This window comes from Ammodytes marinus (genome assembly GCF_949987685.1).
Source record: "Ammodytes marinus genome assembly, chromosome: 2".
Lineage (NCBI taxonomy): Eukaryota > Metazoa > Chordata > Actinopteri > Uranoscopiformes > Ammodytidae > Ammodytes > Ammodytes marinus.
Genome location: NC_137231.1, coordinates 27,307,686 through 27,313,317, shown reverse-complemented (window position 1 = coordinate 27,313,317; position 5,632 = coordinate 27,307,686).

The window sequence follows — 5,632 nt, the reverse complement described above, 5'->3', positions numbered from 1 at the left end:
CTAGCGGCTTCATGTTAGTTAACAAAAGACATAAACACATATCCCAGTGGTTCGGGCTGTGCAGCGAAACCCGGTGGTGTATTCGCGCTCTGCCCAAAGAAATATAATTATCTTCCCAGCGTTAGGAAAGACAACGACTGCGCATGCGTGATTGCCTTCCAGACTGTAATGCTGGTAATAATAACACACCGACAGTAACTCATTCTCCTACTTAGTAGTACAGATATATTACATTAATTTGTTGCATTTAAAACGTTCTTTCAAAATGTAAACGCTGATCAAATACACACATGACACTTACAGTTCATGTATCTGTGTTCAACCATGAGGGTACAAACCCAGAAGTATAATGTGCTTACAATAGCGCCAAACTGCCAAGTACTACATCTAATTGCAACACTTGAGATTGTCATACATTTTTTTGAATGCTGATCACATTTATTTTATTCTATTTTCTACATGGGAATGCTTTCATGGTGGTACAAAGGAATGACAGTAAATAAAGTAAGAGACATTTATTTTTGAACTTTATGTGATACTGTTATATGTTTCTTTGTACCTACATTATTTGTATATGGTTTCACTGGTCAACTCTGTATACATTGACACTTCTCATTTCCTTGAATGCATGTGTATGTGGCAAATAAAGTTTTGTAATCCTAAATACTGCCCTTGGCTCAATTTCTGAATTTGCTTGTTTGTTTTTAAAGAATTTCCTTGTGTTCGATTCATCTTCACTTGTTGTAACCACTAGACTTGACCGACCATGTCATCTAGTGGTGGAATGTGGTATAATAATTTAAAGCATTTAGGCGATTTTGTAAATCAGCATGACTGTCTGTCAACTCTGTATGCAGTCAAAATAGATTTTGGTATTCTAATGAGCACATGAAAAAAGTATTTCACTAAAACAACATTACAAAGCTGAAAATTTAAATTTAAGTTTGGCCTGGCGAAACTTTTGTAGGGAACCAGACTGTAATAAATGTAAGAACACCAGGCCTCCGATGTATTATGATCACTTTTTAAACAGTTGTCTAATTTCAATAGAATATATTCATGTATGAAGAATTTTGATGAATAACTATTTTGTTTTTTCTTGCAGTTATCACTACACATCCCAGTCTTTCTTAAGATATTAAGCCTTTCAACGGTTACACAAATAAAAATGTAGATTATTGAGATTCTAATAACATTTTAGTTATAAAGCAACTGCAAGTATTCCATAAGAAATCATTATTTTAAGACAAATTGCCTACTAAATGACAATAAAATTTGTACTTGGTAAATAAAAAATCCCTTTTGAATAGAATAAAACACATTGAAAAAGTGACAGCCCTAATTTCATTTAAATATCTGTTTTGTTGACTTAATGTACTGAATCAACTGTTTGTTTATTTTTGAAAATGTGCCTACTTATTGGTTCAATTGATCTTTTCATTTGTTATGTCTTATATTAATATAATGATCTCATATAAAACCTGGAATCTGTGAAAGAGTGGCACTGTGGGAAAGCATTCAAGGAATCAGAGTAAAGCAGTAACTTAAAGGAAACATTCACGCAAAAATACACCTTCTAAAAGTTTTAATTTATTATTCAGACATTCCGATTGTCTGTAATGATGTATTGTGATAAAACACAAATTGGTGAACTGCTCCTTTTGAGGTGGAACGTAGAATCATCAGAGGATCTTAGGGGGCGGGGCTACATGAGGTGAATAGAATCAGAACACTGCATCATGGTGCTTTGATGTTGTCACAGGGCACTTGTTGGAACCATGAAAGGACACACTTGGGGCATCATAGTTGTGTTGGCATTAACAGAGTGAACGTGTTACAGTTACTGTTGGAAAATCAATAGCCAGGTTTGTTCCAGTAAACTACAGTTGTCTCTTCAGGATAGGAACATGGACAGGTGGAACTCAAAGTGGGTACCCCCTGGGTGCATTGTTGTTGAAGAGAAAATTGAGGAGGCAATCATCTTGAAAAAGAAAAAGAAGAAAGAAAAGAAAACAAAGATTCAGGATGAAACCGTACAGGGGCGGCAGGATTTTGACTTCGACTTGGAAATGGACAGACTACTAGCTCCATTGTCCCCAAAGTGCAAAACCCCTGAGAACTTCTCTGTTGAAGAGAAGATTGAGGAGAAACCTTTACAGGGGCAGCAGGATTTCTCCTTCGCCATGAAAGTGGAAAGTGAACTCCAGTACCAATCTCCATGGTCCTCAAAGCAGCAACTTGCTGAGGACATTTCTGAAGAAGGGGAGATTGAAGAGGAGATTGAAGAGGAGATTGGAGAGGAGACTGGAGAGGAGATTAGAGAGGAGAATGAGCAAAATGTCACACTGGGACAGCAGGATATTGCCTTCTCAATAGATGTTGACATGATTCAAGTTGTTGAGAAGATTTCAGAGGAGGAACATTTTGTTGATGATGCTCTGGAGCAGAGCCCTGAATCTACAAGAGAAGACTGCTACACTCCCTTTGAAGAGGATGAGGAAGGGTTTGTTGAGGACTTTCAGGAGCAGAACTCTCCCTCCATCAGAGAAGACTGCTACACTCCCTTTGAAGAGGATGTGATGGAGTCTCTTGAGGGCGTTCAGGAGCAGCGCCCTTTGTCAGGCAGAGAAAACCGCCACACTCCCTGCGATGAGGTAAGATTAGAGGCACATGTGTGCTCACAAATAAGAACAGTAAGAAATATGAATGCAGGTGATAATCTGATTTAAATGACATTTAGTCATAGTCATCTCCAACCACATCGTCCAAACAAGAGCACACTAGTGATATATTACTTTCCTTTATACTTACCCACTATTACTTTATACTGAATGTATTTTCACTAAAAAATATTGTTAAAGAGTGTGACCCAGTCTACACTTGTTAAGTTATCAAGGTTTCTACCCTAATGCATTTGATCATTGGTGGTGGTAACCATATATTATTAAGTGCATTTAAAGGATTCTGAGCTGTTTATGAGTTTTATACCACAATTTGAGTTTTGAACTGATGCAGAAAAATCAGAGAAAAATAAATGTTTATGGATGAATCTCATAATTTACATGTTTCATACAATGTTCAACTGTACATTTAAAACACTGCCGATGGAAAACAAATTAATAATTGTTATATGTTTCACAGACAGAGGCGTCTGAACGATCAGAGCGATCTGAGAAAGCTGAGGAGCATGAGCAAATTAAAAGTGCTTTGGAGTCAGACAGATCTGCTGCTCTTCAAGAAGAGCTCGAGGAGGAGAGAAGAGCCAGAGCGGTTCTTCAAGAAGCCCTGGAGGAGGAGAGTAGAACCAGAGCCGATCTTGAAAAGGCCTTTGAAGTTCAATACAAAGGAGCTCTGCAGCAGGTGCAAAAAGAAAAATACGCTCTTGCAAAGGCTCTGAAGAACGAGCGAGCTGAAAAAGTCAGCCTTCGTGTTCAAATGGAGAACATGGAGTTGCAAGTGACAGGTCTGAAGAAGTCACAGATTGAGCACCAGCGGAAAAAAGCCACGCTGAAATGCACAATCGCTGAAATGACAGCTGCTCTTGAAGAGGACGAGAAGGTCATTGAAAAGCTCAACAATGACCTGAAGACGTCTAGTCAGCGGGAAAGACTGAATTGTGCTGAAAACAAGGCACTAAAGGAGCGCCTCACTGAGCAGCAGGAAGAATGTCTGGAAGTAGACAATGCAATGCAAGCCCTGCATTTTAATATTCAGACTCTTCAAAGAGATTCTGAAGCCAAGGATACCATTGTGTCATCGCTGCAGGAGGAATTGAACCAGTGTGCCTCAGATCTCCAAGAGGAACAAACAAAAAACGGTCAACTCCAGAGGGACTACGAGGCCGCTGTCTCCCAGCAGCAGAAGCAACCAGAAGAATCCAATAACCAGACTCACACTTTTACCAACAGTCAACTTGATGAATTTGAGGCTGCTTTAAACGTGCAGCGGCTCAATCAGATGCGGCTCCAGAAGGAGGTAGAAGCTGAAAACAAGGCGCTAAAGGAGCTTCTCATAAAAGAGCATCAAGAATGTCTGGAAAAAGACAATACAATGCAAGCCCTGCACCTAAATATTCAGACTCTTCAAAGAGATTCTGAAGCCAAGGATGACATTGTGTCATCGCTGCGGCTCCAGATGGACGGAGACGCTGAAATAAAAGAGTTGAGGGAGTGCCTCACTCAGCAGCGGGAGGAAATTCTGAAAAGAGACGAGACAATTGGAAACATGCAGATCAATTTGTCTCTTCAAAGCAATGAGGCCATTGAGAAGGAGGATAGTCTCTCAAAAGCACATCTGAAGATACAGATCCAAGAAAAAGAGCTCTCTAAGAAGACTCTGGCTTTGGAAAAGAGCCTGGCTGCTGAGAAACGCTTCAGGTCTTTACATGCTTCACATTCAAATGCTTCCTCAGAGCGTCTGAGGTACGACTTGACGGCAATAAGGAGGGAGAATGCTGATCTCAAGGCCCAACTTCAGTCTGCAGAGAGAGAACATGGTAGAATACTGTCTCGACAAAGTTCTTCCTCCGAGCGCCACCACGAAGAAATGATTTTGTGGAAAGATAACATCATCTTTGAGAATGAGTCTGAAATTAATAAACTCCAACGAATGGTATATAAGCTGAAAGCATTACAGTCAGAAGACCAGGAAAGAGAGACCGAGCTGGAATATGCCCTAAAAAGAGAGAAAACCAGAAGCTCCAAGTTGCAGGAGAGAGCTGAACAAATCGCCTCTGCTCTTGAAAAAGAAAGGACCACGTGTTTTAAGCACAAACTTGAGCTACAGCAATCTGTGACCAGGCAGATAGAGGAATCGGAGGAAAGGCGAAAACTGTCCGTGGCTCTGCAGAAAGCCGAGGACCGGTTCTACGTGCTTCAGAAACAACAACGGGCTCTCCACCACCTACAGCGGGAATACACTGATCTAAGGTAGAGGCACAGTGACAATAACAGTGACTATGGTGAGCTGTTCAAATCTCACAGCGCCCTCCAGATCAAATACAAGAGGCTCTGCTACGCTAAAGGGGACACCCGACCAGTAGTCAGTCCACCTCGGTTAACAGTAACGTGAACCTGAACGTTCTTAACGTTCAAGGTGATGGGATGACTGAAATCAGATATTTAAAACACTCATTCACCAGTTTATCAGCTTCAGAGACAGAGTGTGGGCTCAATGGGACACTAAAAGAGTGATGGACTCCTTCAGATGATTTGGTTACACTATAACATATAGGCTACATTAATGAACTGTTGGTTAATGCTTAGTTAACGCTATTAAAGGTTAGTTGAAAGTTAAAGGGATAGTTCAGTATTTCTGAAGTAGGGTAGTATGGGTTACTTAGGCAGAGTTAGTGTGTTACGTTATGGAGATGACGAAGGAGTTTAGGGGAGATGTTGCTGTAGCAGAAGCCAGCCTTGTACTGTGGCAGACACGCCAAAATAAAAAAATAATGTCTCCACATATAAATGAGAACCTAAAACCAAAATATAATTTATTTTCTATGCTTAACTGAGATTTCTTACCACAGCTTTAGTTGACAGCCATTAAAATTTGGTTTTCTAGTGTCTCTTTAATAGTCCACAGTAGCTCAGTTGTCTAGCAGCTCATTGGTGGAATGATACCAAAATAAAAT